The sequence below is a fragment of the Dreissena polymorpha genome, chromosome 14, assembly GCF_020536995.1.
Source record: "Dreissena polymorpha isolate Duluth1 chromosome 14, UMN_Dpol_1.0, whole genome shotgun sequence".
NCBI lineage: Eukaryota > Metazoa > Mollusca > Bivalvia > Myida > Dreissenidae > Dreissena > Dreissena polymorpha.
In genome coordinates, this window is record NC_068368.1 from 75,025,667 (window position 1) to 75,040,617 (window position 14,951).

The 14,951-nt window shown below is 39.4% G+C and overlaps 1 long non-coding RNA gene across 4 annotated transcripts; it reads left to right on the top strand.

The window, feature by feature from the left end:
* Positions 1-3,638: 3,638 nt before the first annotated feature.
* On the top strand, positions 3,639-14,839 carry LOC127857932 (uncharacterized). Of its 4 annotated transcripts, none has more exons than XR_008038684.1 (11): positions 3,639-3,973; positions 4,276-4,362; positions 8,112-8,271; positions 8,574-8,660; positions 9,781-9,940; positions 10,242-10,328; positions 11,449-11,608; positions 11,910-11,996; positions 13,116-13,275; positions 13,578-13,664; positions 14,786-14,839. It is a non-coding gene; the product is annotated as an uncharacterized LOC127857932 (long non-coding RNA). The 4 variants fall into 4 exon arrangements; XR_008038683.1 differs by lacking the exon at positions 4,276-4,362 and adding an exon at positions 6,425-6,511; XR_008038682.1 differs by lacking the exons at positions 3,639-3,973; positions 4,276-4,362 and adding exons at positions 4,372-6,122; positions 6,425-6,511.
* Positions 14,840-14,951: the final 112 nt, after the last annotated feature.

The following is a 14,951-nucleotide window of genomic DNA, read 5'->3' on the forward strand; positions in this document are numbered from 1 at the left end:
TAAAAAAAAATTAGGGGGGGGGGGTATTCTTGGGTGCGATGGTTGGACGGTATTTCAAACATAAAATAATAAAAATAAATATTTGTGTTTTTAAACCGTTTCAAAAAAAAAATTTGGGGTGGGGGGGTGGGGGGTATAGTATAGTGTGAGAGGGTGTGGTGGTCATTTGTGATATGATCTTAAAAAAAAAATAAAAAAAAAAATAGGGGGGGGCTTCGGGGGGGGGGGTGGGTATAGTATAGTGTGAGGGTGTGGTGGTCATTTGTGAGATGATTTTAAAAAAAATAGGGGGGGAATTCGGGGGGGGGGAGGGGGGGGGGGGTTATTCTTGGGTGCTATGGTTGGACGGTATTTCAAACATGAAATTATAAAAATAAATATTTGTGTTTTTTAACCGTTTCAAAAAAAAAACAATTTGGGGAGGGGGGGTGTGGTGGGGGGGGGTGGGGTGGGTATAGTATAGTGTGATGGTGTGGTGGTCATTTGTGAGACGATCTTAAAAAAATAGGTAGGGGGGGGAATTCGGGGAGGGGGGGGGTATCCTTGGGTGCTATGGTTGGACGGTATTTCAAACATAAAATAATAAAATAAATATTTGTGTTTTTTAACCGTTAAAAAAACAACAATTTGGAGGGTGGGGGGGGTATAGTATAGTGTGAGGGTGTGGTGGTCATTTGTGAGATGATCTTAAAAAAAAATAGGGGGGGGGAGGGCACGGGGGATGGTTTCGGTGGAGTCTATAATGGTATGTCAGGTAAGAGTAGTTTTGTCAAAGTATCAATCAAATCTAATCATAAATAAAGAAGTTTTTCGCATTTTTAGCAAAATTTAATAATTTGACCTTGAGAGTCAAGGTCATTCAAAGGTCAAGGTAAAATTCAACTTGCCAGGTACAGTAACCTCATGATAGCATGAAAGTATTTGAAGTTTGAAAGCAATAGCCTTGATACTTTAGAAGTAAAGTGGATCGAAACACAAAATGTAACCATATGTTCAAAGTTACTTAGTCAAAAAAGGGCCATAATTCCGTAAAAATGACAACCAGAGTTATGCAACTTGTCCTTTTACTGTACCCTTATGATAGTTTGCGAGTGTTCCAAGTATGAAAGCAATATCTATAATAGTTTAGGGGTAAAGTGGACCAAAACACAAAACTTAACAAAATTTTCAATTTTCTAAGTATAAAGGGCCCATAATTCTGTCAAAATGCCAGTCAGAGTTACATTACTTTGCCTGCACAGTCCCCTTATGATAGTTAGTAAGTGTTGCAAGTATAAAAGCAATAGCTTTGATACTTAAGGAATAAAATGGACCTAAACACAAAACTTAACCAAAATTTTCAATTTTCTAAGTATAAAAAGGGCACATAATTCTGTCAAAATGCACGCCAGAGTCATCTAACTTTGCCTGCCCAGTCCCCTCATGATAGTAAGTCAGTGTACCAAGTTTGAATGCAATAGCATTGATACTTTCTGAGAAAAGTGGACCTAAACGCAAAACTTAACCGGACGCCGACACAGACGCCGACGCCAAGGTGATGACAATAGCTCATTTTTTTTTCAAAAAATAGATGAGCTTAAAATAAATGTCTGTAAAATAATACTTATTTCATCTTGTTTAAAGCCTCTATAACGCTCAAAATCAATGAAAATTTCGCAAAGTAACACCTAAACAATCAGTGCTCCTTATAGCAATAGCAACAATTTCAACGCTATATGTTGTATGATTACATAGATTTTTGTAGATACAAAATGCTCGTTTTTATTTATTTGTGACACAATTAATTCCATTTGAATTTCCCGCGAATATATCTATTCATACAACACACGAACACCATGTAAGTGTTCATGTGTCGTATGAATAGATATCGTTGCGGACAATTAAAATGGAATTAAATATGGAAAACAATAATAAAAACGAACATTTTGTATCTACAAACATCTATTTTACCAGATCATATTTGGCGCTGAAATTTCGGCATTTGTCATGAGGAACACTGATTTGCAAATTTGATAAAAGTAATAAAATAGTTTCAAGCTATCCATGCCCATTCCATTCCAGTTGTCAATTTAAAGTTGTATCCCTGAAAGTGTAGCATTTAAAGATTTTGTTAAATAATAAGCAAATACGCAAGAAAATGGCTTGGTTTGTTCCCTTTTATCAAAAGCACAGTACTTGAAGTGAGAAGCAATTGCCAACACTGACCATCCAATTCCTAGTCTGCACCATCTGTGCGATTAGATAAGGCTCAGCAGTTTACAGCTACCTTGATTGACCGTGGTAATGATAATGAACACTTAATGGCTAGCCAAGGCCCCGTTTCATCAACGATCGCATCGCAATTTTACTGCTAAAATATCGCACATCGCTTATCTGATCGCAATTTGCGTTTCATCAAATATCGCATCGCCGGTTCGGTTGCGATATTCGCACATCACCAATATTAAGGCTATTTTGCGTTTCATCAAAAATCGCACATCGCAAGAGCACCTGTTTTTTGCGATATTTTGCGATGACGCAAACGCAGTCGCAGAGCGTTACAAAAATCCAATATGGCCGAGATGTTTTTGTTGATGCTTGTAAATAACCAGAGAAGGAGAGAGCGGGAGTTCCGTCCCCGTTTGGAGGTTGCCGGGGTTCGCGATATAGACTTTGTTAGTCGGTATCGGGTGAACCGAACCACCGCGCAACAACTGGTTGAGCTTTTGGGGCAGGATCTTGCCAGATCTGAACGGGGCGAAAAAACCATTTCGCCGGAGACCAAGGTAAGATTATTGCATTCGACATGCATTTGCTAATTTGCTACTCTATATTGGCTCTGAGAAATTGACACACACAGTACGTGCATTACGACCGTTATCAAGTACAGGTCACATAACCCCAAACCGGAACTCCTGTTTTACTTTTTGTGTTGATGGTTCCCGGCTTTGAAAGTAGGTCATACTATTTGAGCCCAAAATGGTTGTCTGCACAGCTGTCAAAACCGGTTTGCCTATTCTAAGGTAAATATTTTGAGTTTGCGCGTATAGAATTTAATGACATGCATTTTTTTCAAAAGATTATGCATTAATCTTTCCAATGATGTATGATGATATAGTGGGTATGCGCTTCATCATGGTAAAAATTGATATCGAACTTCAACTATTTTATATGTAATATAGAAGGAAATTAATTGCGCATGCGTAACCTTTAAGCACATCCGACCAAGTTAGTCGTCTGCCAGAATTTTGACATTTGACCATCAAAAACTCTCTGTATTGAAAAACATAACTGCCAGATGTCATTTTGACCCAAATAAGGGCTGTTTGCAATTGGGCTGTTGCACTTGGGGTCATAAGGGGGGTAAATGCTGGAAAATCACACCGAAACCTGTTCCGGAGACATATTCTAAGACTACTTAAACACCCGGTATTGTTTTTCAGTGCCATTTTGACATTAATTTGCATCAATCTCAATAATGAACCTAATGCATGTCTTTATTTCATCTCTATTTATTATTAATGTTTACTTTTTGAGCCTTTTTCTGTTAAAAATGCCCGCCAATTTTGGACCTACAATTCTATCCGCCTTCGCCTTCAACCCATTCAGGCAGATCTACTCAGAATAACACTACTTTGCCTTATTTTACCTGTTTGGATATCTCGCTGAGTTCAAGTAAAATCAAGTATTCAGCTGAAAACACAAAAATGATAATAATATTATGCTTTCTTTCCTGGAAGAATGTTGTTGCGATAGACCCTGCATGAAAAACACCAGGGAATCTGTATTTAAGTGACCTTAATATTATGCGTAAACCTAAGTGTGCATTTGTAGGCGGTGTCGAAATGGGTCTATAGCTCTGCCTGAACTGTCGTCCAATTGGTTTACAAGTCCGGCTGAAGTGACAGGCCATCAAAAACTGTACAGTGTGACTGTTTCGGAGACGGCCCTCAACACTCGCCCAGTCGTGTCGAGAGGATCGGTGTCTTTGCAGGTTAGTACGCCGTTATTTTCAATTAAATCTATTGTAAAATGATTTCTTTGATATCCTGGCACACTTTTGTCACCAACATTAGGAAAATTGTGTGTTTTACATTGACTGCAGCTCTGAAACCAAACTTTGTGGCGATAACTTTGCCGGTGTGCCCGACAATATGATGCCGGCGTGGTGAATTAACCATTTGCAGCAAATAAAGCGAGAAAGACTATTGAAAGCTTACTCTAATTGTATCTAACTTACATTAGTTGGCACCGTAATGGGTAAATGCGCACAAAAAACCTTTTTTGTTTTCTCAGATTACACGGAATTGAGCACCCGGGCCAGACTGACACTTTCCGGAGCCTGCCCGAGACGGAACTCGAGCCGAGGAATCAGAGGTCCAGGTGTGACAAAAGACTTAAAGCTCATGTCTGACGATGACTTTTTTTAGTCAGGAAGTCAAGTGTGTTGTTTTTCCATGCAAGCGAGCCCTTTTGTTGGGTCAAATGACATCAGAATTGCTGCTTCTACATGGATTTAACCTAAAATGTGCAAAAAAAATATAAAAAGTTTGTTCGAATCCAGTTCAAAACCTGCTTTGATGCACAAATATTGCCATTGATGATTTTTTTCACTTATTAAGCCATATGTAAGATCAGCTTTGCCTATTAGAATCGAAAGACATGCCTTGTATGGAGTCTAAGTGCTGCATGTATGATGTAACCGAGTTTGGCTTTTCTACCTTAATTCTTGACGCGAAACGCTGTTACGCATGGCGCTTTCAACGGCAACTTTTATGAATTAATCTGTGTGTCATTGTACCGGAACTTTGTGATCTTTCTCAAAACAGATTATACCTGTGGGAAAAGTGCCTTTAATTTAAATTTGAAGGGGTTGGGTTCTCTTAAAGGTCACATAACCCCAAACCGGAACTCCTGTTTTTAGGGTTACATGCAGTCAGTTTGATACTTAGCACACATTGTTGAGTGCATGCTGCCTAGGATTTGTAAAATACATTGCAAATGGTTGGTTTTGGTATCAACTTGAAGGTATATTTGTAAGCAATAAGAAAATAAGCCATTTTTGTGCTCTACTTTTTGTGTTGATGGTTCCCGGCTTTGAAAGTAGGTCATACTATTTGAGCCCAAAATGGTTGTCTGCACAGCTGTCAAAACCGGTTTGCCTATTCTAAGGTAAATATTTTGAGTTTGCGCGTATAGAATTTAATGACATGCATTTTTTTCAAAAGATTATGCATTAATCTTTCCAATGATGTATGATGATATAGTGGGTATGCGCTTCATCATGGTAAAAATTGATATCGAACTTCAACTATTTTATATGTAATATAGAAGGAAATTAATTGCGCATGCGTAACCTTTAAGCACATCCGACCAAGTTAGTCGTCTGCCAGAATTTTGACATTTGACCATCAAAAACTCTCTGTATTGAAAAACATAACTGCCAGATGTCATTTTGACCCAAATAAGGGCTGTTTGCAATTGGGCTGTTGCACTTGGGGTCATAAGGGGGGTAAATGCTGGAAAATCACACCGAAACCTGTTCCGGAGACATATTCTAAGACTACTTAAACACCCGGTATTGTTTTTCAGTGCCATTTTGACATTAATTTGCATCAATCTCAATAATGAACCTAATGCATGTCTTTATTTCATCTCTATTTATTATTATTGTTTACTTTTTGAGCCTTTTTCTGTTAAAAATGCCCGCCAATTTTGGACCTACACTTCTATCCGCCTTCGCCTTCAACCCATTCAGGCAGATCTACTCAGAATAACACTACTTTGCCTTATTTTACCTGTTTGGATATCTCGCTGAGTTCAAGTAAAATCAAGTATTCAGCTGAAAACACAAAAATGATAATAATATTATGCTTTCTTTCCTGGAAGAATGTTGTTGCGATAGACCCTGCATGAAAAACACCAGGGAATCTGTATTTAAGTGACCTTAATATTATGCGTAAACCTAAGTGTGCATTTGTAGGCGGTGTCGAAATGGGTCTATAGCTCAGCCTGAACTGTCGTCCAATTGGTTTACAAGTCCGGCTGAAGTGACAGGCCATCAAAAACTGTACAGTGTGACTGATTCGGAGACGGCCCTCAACACTCGCCCAGTCGTGTCGAGAGGATCGGTGTCTTTGCAGGTTAGTACGCCGTTATTTTCAATTAAATCTATTGTAAAATGATTTCTTTGATATCCTGGCACACTTTTGTCACCAAAATTAGGAAAATTGTGTGTTTTACATTGACTGCAGCTCTGAAACCAAACTTTGTGGCGATAACTTTGCCGGTGTGCCCGACAATGTGATGCCGGCGTGGTGAATTAACCATTTGCAGCAAATAAAGCGAGAAAGACTATTGAAAGCTTACTCTAATTGTATCTAACTTACATTAGTTGGCACCGTAATGGGTAAATGCGCACAAAAAACCTTTTTTGTTTTCTCAGATTACACGGAATTGAGCACCCGGGCCAGACTGACACTTTCCGGAGCCTGCCCGAGACGGAACTCGAGCCGAGGAATCAGAGGTCCAGGTGTGACAAAAGACTTAAAGCTCATGTCTGACGATGACTTTTTTTAGTCAGGAAGTCAAGTGTGTTGTTTTTCCATGCAAGCGAGCCCTTTTGTTGGGTCAAATGACATCAGAATTGCTGCTTCTACATGGATTTAACCTAAAATGTGCAAAAAAAATATAAAAAGTTTGTTCGAATCCAGTTCAAAACCTGCTTTGATGCACAAATATTGCCATTGATGATTTTTTTCACTTATTAAGCCATATGTAAGATCAGCTTTGCCTATTAGATTCGAAAGACATGCCTTGTATGGAGTCTAAGTGCTGCATGTATGATGTAACCGAGTTTGGCTTTTCTACCTTAATTCTTGACGCGAAACGCTGTTACGCATGGCGCTTTCAACGGCAACTTTTATGAATTAATCTGTGTGTCATTGTACCGGAACTTTGTGATCTTTCTCAAAACAGATTATACCTGTGGGAAAAGTGCCTTTAATTTAAATTTGAAGGGGTTGGGTTCTCTTAAAGGTCACATAACCCCAAACCGGAACTCCTGTTTTTAGGGTTACATGCAGTCAGTTTGATACTTAGCACACATTGTTGAGTGCATGCTGCCTAGGATTTGTAAAATACATTGCAAATGGTTGGTTTTGGTATCAACTTGAAGGTATATTTGTAAGCAATAAGAAAATAAGCCATTTTTGTGCTCTACTTTTTGTGTTGATGGTTCCCGGCTTTGAAAGTAGGTCATACTATTTGAGCCCAAAATGGTTGTCTGCACAGCTGTCAAAACCGGTTTGCCTATTCTAAGGTAAATATTTTGAGTTTGCGCGTATAGAATTTAATGACATGCATTTTTTTCTAAAGATTATGCATTAATCTTTCCAATGATGTATGATGATATAGTGGGTATGCGCTTCATCATGGTAAAAATTGATATCGAACTTCAACTATTTTATATGTAATATAGAAGGAAATTAATTGCGCATGCGTAACCTTTAAGCACATCCGACCAAGTTAGTCGTCTGCCAGAATTTTGACATTTGACCATCAAAAACTCTCTGTATTGAAAAACATAACTGCCAGATGTCATTTTGACCCAAATAAGGGCTGTTTGCAATTGGGCTGTTGCACTTGGGGTCATAAGGGGGGTAAATGCTGGAAAATCACACCGAAACCTGTTCCGGAGACATATTCTAAGACTACTTAAACACCCGGTATTGTTTTTCAGTGCCATTTTGACATTAATTTGCATCAATCTCAATAATGAACCTAATGCATGTCTTTATTTCATCTCTATTTATTATTATTGTTTACTTTTTGAGCCTTTTTCTGTTAAAAATGCCCGCCAATTTTGGACCTACACTTCTATCCGCCTTCGCCTTCAACCCATTCAGGCAGATCTACTCAGAATAACACTACTTTGCCTTATTTTACCTGTTTGGATATCTCGCTGAGTTCAAGTAAAATCAAGTATTCAGCTGAAAACACAAAAATGATAATAATATTATGCTTTCTTTCCTGGAAGAATGTTGTTGCGATAGACCCTGCATGAAAAACACCAGGGAATCTGTATTTAAGTGACCTTAATATTATGCGTAAACCTAAGTGTGCATTTGTAGGCGGTGTCGAAATGGGTCTATAGCTCTGCCTGAACTGTCGTCCAATTGGTTTACAAGTCCGGCTGAAGTGACAGGCCATCAAAAACTGTACAGTGTGACTGATTCGGAGACGGCCCTCAACACTCGCCCAGTCGTGTCGAGAGGATCGGTGTCTTTGCAGGTTAGTACGCCGTTATTTTCAATTAAATCTATTGTAAAATGATTTCTTTGATATCCTGGCACACTTTTGTCACCAAAATTAGGAAAATTGTGTGTTTTACATTGACTGCAGCTCTGAAACCAAACTTTGTGGCGATAACTTTGCCGGTGTGCCCGACAATGTGATGCCGGCGTGGTGAATTAACCATTTGCAGCAAATAAAGCGAGAAAGACTATTGAAAGCTTACTCTAATTGTATCTAACTTACATTAGTTGGCACCGTAATGGGTAAATGCGCACAAAAAACCTTTTTTGTTTTCTCAGATTACACGGAATTGAGCACCCGGGCCAGACTGACACTTTCCGGAGCCTGCCCGAGACGGAACTCGAGCCGAGGAATCAGAGGTCCAGGTGTGACAAAAGACTTAAAGCTCATGTCTGACGATGACTTTTTTTAGTCAGGAAGTCAAGTGTGTTGTTTTTCCATGCAAGCGAGCCCTTTTGTTGGGTCAAATGACATCAGAATTGCTGCTTCTACATGGATTTAACCTAAAATGTGCAAAAAAAATATAAAAAGTTTGTTCGAATCCAGTTCAAAACCTGCTTTGATGCACAAATATTGCCATTGATGATTTTTTTCACTTATTAAGCCATATGTAAGATCAGCTTTGCCTATTAGAATCGAAAGACATGCCTTGTATGGAGTCTAAGTGCTGCATGTATGATGTAACCGAGTTTGGCTTTTCTACCTTAATTCTTGACGCGAAACGCTGTTACGCATGGCGCTTTCAACGGCAACTTTTATGAATTAATCTGTGTGTCATTGTACCGGAACTTTGTGATCTTTCTCAAAACAGATTATACCTGTGGGAAAAGTGCCTTTAATTTAAATTTGAAGGGGTTGGGTTCTCGCACATCCGACCAAGTTAGTCGTCTGCCAGAATTTTGACATTTGACCATCAAAAACTCTCTGTATTGAAAAACATAACTGCCAGATGTCATTTTGACCCAAATAAGGGCTGTTTGCAATTGGGCTGTTGCACTTGGGGTCATAAGGGGGGTAAATGCTGGAAAATCACACCGAAACCTGTTCCGGAGACATATTCTAAGACTACTTAAACACCCGGTATTGTTTTTCAGTGCCATTTTGACATTAATTTGCATCAATCTCAATAATGAACCTAATGCATGTCTTTATTTCATCTCTATTTATTATTATTGTTTACTTTTTGAGCCTTTTTCTGTTAAAAATGCCCGCCAATTTTGGACCTACACTTCTATCCGCCTTCGCCTTCAACCCATTCAGGCAGATCTACTCAGAATAACACTACTTTGCCTTATTTTACCTGTTTGGAAATCTCGCTGAGTTCAAGTAAAATCAAGTATTCAGCTGAAAACACAAAAATGATAATAATATTATGCTTTCTTTCCTGGAAGAATGTTGTTGCGATAGACCCTGCATGAAAAACACCAGGGAATCTGTATTTAAGTGACCTTAATATTATGCGTAAACCTAAGTGTGCATTTGTAGGCGGTGTCGAAATGGGTCTATAGCTCTGCCTGAACTGTCGTCCAATTGGTTTACAAGTCCGGCTGAAGTGACAGGCCATCAAAAACTGTACAGTGTGACTGATTCGGAGACGGCCCTCAACACTCGCCCAGTCGTGTCGAGAGGATCGGTGTCTTTGCAGGTTAGTACGCCGTTATTTTCAATTAAATCTATTGTAAAATGATTTCTTTGATATCCTGGCACACTTTTGTCACCAAAATTAGGAAAATTGTGTGTTTTACATTGACTGCAGCTCTGAAACCAAACTTTGTGGCGATAACTTTGCCGGTGTGCCCGACAATGTGATGCCGGCGTGGTGAATTAACCATTTGCAGCAAATAAAGCGAGAAAGACTATTGAAAGCTTACTCTAATTGTATCTAACTTACATTAGTTGGCACCGTAATGGGTAAATGCGCACAAAAAACCTTTTTGTTTTCTCAGATTACACGGAATTGAGCACCCGGGCCAGACTGACACTTTCCGGAGCCTGCCCGAGACGGAACTCGAGCCGAGGAATCAGAGGTCCAGGTGTGACAAAAGACTTAAAGCTCATGTCTGACGATGACTTTTTTTAGTCAGGAAGTCAAGTGTGTTGTTTTTCCATGCAAGCGAGCCCTTTTGTTGGGTCAAATGACATCAGAATTGCTGCTTCTACATGGATTTAACCTAAAATGTGCAAAAAAAATATAAAAAGTTTGTTCGAATCCAGTTCAAAACCTGCTTTGATGCACAAATATTGCCATTGATGATTTTTTTCACTTATTAAGCCATATGTAAGATCAGCTTTGCCTATTAGAATCGAAAGACATGCCTTGTATGGAGTCTAAGTGCTGCATGTATGATGTAACCGAGTTTGGCTTTTCTACCTTAATTCTTGACGCGAAACGCTGTTACGCATGGCGCTTTCAACGGCAACTTTTATGAATTAATCTGTGTGTCATTGTACCGGAACTTTGTGATCTTTCTCAAAACAGATTATACCTGTGGGAAAAGTGCCTTTAATTTAAATTTGAAGGGGTTGGGTTCTCGCACCTCCGACCAAGTTAGTCGTCTGCCAGAATTTTGACATTTGACCATCAAAAACTCTCTGTATTGAAAAACATAACTGCCAGATGTCATTTTGACCCAAATAATGGCTGTTTGCAATTGGGCTGTTGCACTTGGGGTCATAAGGGGGGTAAATGCTGGAAAAGCACACCGAAACCTGTTCCGGAGACATATTCTAAGACTACTTAAACACCCGGTATTGTTTTTCAGTGCCATTTTGACATTAATTTGCATCAATCTCAATAATGAACCTAATGCATGTCTTTATTTCATCTCTATTTATTATTATTGTTTACTTTTTGAGCCTTTTTCTGTTAAAAATGCCCGCCAATTTTGGACCTACACTTCTATCCGCCTTCGCCTTCAACCCATTCAGGCAGATCTACTCAGAATAACACTACTTTGCCTTATTTTACCTGTTTGGATATCTCGCTGAGTTCAAGTAAAATCAAGTATTCAGCTGAAAACACAAAAATGATAATAATATTATGCTTTCTTTCCTGGAAGAATGTTGTTGCGATAGACCCTGCATGAAAAACACCAGGGAATCTGTATTTAAGTGACCTTAATATTATGCGTAAACCTAAGTGTGCATTTGTAGGCGGTGTCGAAATGGGTCTATAGCTCTGCCTGAACTGTCGTCCAATTGGTTTACAAGTCCGGCTGAAGTGACAGGCCATCAAAAACTGTACAGTGTGACTGATTCGGAGACGGCCCTCAACACTCGCCCAGTCGTGTCGAGAGGATCGGTGTCTTTGCAGGTTAGTACGCCGTTATTTTCAATTAAATCTATTGTAAAATGATTTCTTTGATATCCTGGCACACTTTTGTCACCAAAATTAGGAAAATTGTGTGTTTTACATTGACTGCAGCTCTGAAACCAAACTTTGTGGCGATAACTTTGCCGGTGTGCCGACAATGTGATGCCGGCGTGGTGAATTAACCATTTGCAGCAAATAAAGCGAGAAAGACTATTGAAAGCTTACTCTAATTGTATCTAACTTACATTAGTTGGCACCGTAATGGGTAAATGCGCACAAAAAACCTTTTTTGTTTTCTCAGATTACACGGAATTGAGCACCCGGGCCAGACTGACACTTTCCGGAGCCTGCCCGAGACGGAACTCGAGCCGAGGAATCAGAGGTCCAGGTGTGACAAAAGACTTAAAGCTCATGTCTGACGATGACTTTTTTAGTCAGGAAGTCAAGTGTGTTGTTTTTCCATGCAAGCGAGCCCTTTTGTTGGGTCAAATGACATCAGAATTGCTGCTTCTACATGGATTTAACCTAAAATGTGCAAAAAAAATATAAAAAGTTTGTTCGAATCCAGTTCAAAACCTGCTTTGATGCACAAATATTGCCATTGATGATTTTTTTCACTTATTAAGCCATATGTAAGATCAGCTTTGCCTATTAGAATCGAAAGACATGCCTTGTATGGAGTCTAAGTGCTGCATGTATGATGTAACCGAGTTTGGCTTTTCTACCTTAATTCTTGACGCGAAACGCTGTTACGCATGGCGCTTTCAACGGCAACTTTTATGAATTAATCTGTGTGTCATTGTACCGGAACTTTGTGATCTTTCTCAAAACAGATTATACCTGTGGGAAAAGTGCCTTTAATTTAATTTGAAGGGGTTGGGTTCTCGCACCTCCGACCAAGTTAGTCGTCTGCCAGAATTTTGACATTTGACCATCAAAAACTCTCTGTATTGAAAAACATAACTGCCAGATGTCATTTTGACCCAAATAAGGGCTGTTTTGCAATTGGGCTGTTGCACTTGGGGTCATAAGGGGGGTAAATGCTGGAAAATCACACCGAAACCTGTTCCGGAGACATATTCTAAGACTACTTAAAACACCCGGTATTGTTTTTCAGTGCCATTTTGACATTAATTTGCATCAATCTCAATAATGAACCTAATGCATGTCTTTATTTCATCTCTATTTATTATTATTGTTTACTTTTTGAGCCTTTTTCTGTTAAAAATGCCCGCCAATTTTGGACCTACACTTCTATCCGCCTTCGCCTTCAACCCATTCAGGCAGATCTACTCAGAATAACACTACTTTGCCTTATTTTACCTGTTTGGATATCTCGCTGAGTTCAAGTAAAATCAAGTATTCAGCTGAAAACACAAAATGATAATAATATTATGCTTTCTTTCCTGGAAGAATGTTGTTGCGATAGACCCTGCATGAAAAACACCAGGGAATCTGTATTTAAGTGACCTTAATATTATGCGTAAACCTAAGTGTGCATTTGTAGGCGGTGTCGAAATGGGTCTATAGCTCTGCCTGAACTGTCGTCCAATTGGTTTACAAGTCCGGCTGAAGTGACAGGCCATCAAAAACTGTACAGTGTGACTGATTCGGAGACGGCCCTCAACACTCGCCCAGTCGTGTCGAGAGGATCGGTGTCTTTGCAGGTTAGTACGCCGTTATTTTCAATTAAATCTATTGTAAAATGATTTCTTTGATATCCTGGCACACTTTTGTCACCAAAATTAGGAAAATTGTGTGTTTTACATTGACTGCAGCTCTGAAACCAAACTTTGTGGCGATAACTTTGCCGGTGTGCCCGACAATGTGATGCCGGCGTGGTGAATTAACCATTTGCAGCAAATAAAGCGAGAAAGACTATTGAAAGCTTACTCTAATTGTATCTAACTTACATTAGTTGGCACCGTAATGGGTAAATGCGCACAAAAAACCTTTTTTGTTTTCTCAGATTACACGGAATTGAGCACCCGGGCCAGACTGACACTTTCCGGAGCCTGCCCGAGACGGAACTCGAGCCGAGGAATCAGAGGTCCAGGTGTGACAAAAGACTTAAAGCTCATGTCTGACGATGACTTTTTTTAGTCAGGAAGTCAAGTGTGTTGTTTTTCCATGCAAGCGAGCCCTTTTGTTGGGTCAAATGACATCAGAATTGCTGCTTCTACATGGATTTAACCTAAAATGTGGCAAAAAAAATATAAAAAGTTTGTTCGAATCCAGTTCAAAACCTGCTTTGATGCACAAATATTGCCATTGATGATTTGTTTCACTTATTAAAGCCATATGTAGATCAGCTTTGCCTATTAGAATCGAAAGACATGCCTTGTATGGAGTCTAAGTGCTGCATGTATGATGTAACCGAGTTTGGCTTTTTCTACCTTAATTCTTGACCGCGAAACGCTGTTACGCATGGCGCTTTCAACGGCAACTTTTATGAATTAATCTGTGTGTCATTGTACCGGAACTTTGTGATCTTTCTCAAAACAGATTATACCTGTGGGAAAAGTGCCTTTAATTTAAATTTGAAGGGGTTGGGTTCTCGCACCTCCGACCAAGTTAGTCGTCTGCCAGAATTTTGACATTTGACCATCAAAAACTCTCTGTATTGAAAAACATAACTGCCAGATGTCATTTTGACCCAAATAAGGGCTGTTTGCAATTGGGCTGTTGCACTTGGGGTCATAAGGGGGGTAAATGCTGGAAAATCACACCGAAACCTGTTCCGGAGACATATTCTAAGACTACTTAAACACCCGGTATTGTTTTTCAGTGCCATTTTGACATTAATTGCATCAATCTCAATAATGAACCTAATGCATGTCTTTATTTCATCGCTATTTATTATTATTGTTTACTTTTTGAGCCTTTTTCTGTTAAAAATGCCCGCCAATTTTGGACCTACACTTCTATCCGCCTTCGCCTTCAACCCATTCAGGCAGATCTACTCAGAATAACACTACTTTGCCTTATTTACCTGTTTGGATATCTCGCTGAGTTCAAGTAAAATCAAGTATTCAGCTGAAAAACACAAAAATGATAATAATATTATGCTTTCTTTCCTGGAAGAATGTTGTTGCGATAGACCCTGCATGAAAAACACCAGGGAATCTGTATTTAAGTGACCTTAATATATGCGTAAACCTAAGTGTGCATTTGTAGGCGGTGTCGAAATGGGTCTATAGCTCTGCCTGAACTGTCGTCCAATTGGTTTACAGTCCGGCTGAAGTGACAGGCATCAAAAACTGTACAGTGTGACTGATTCGGAGACGGCCCTCAACACTCGCCCAGTCGTGTCGAAGGATCGGTGCTTTGCAGGTTAGTACGC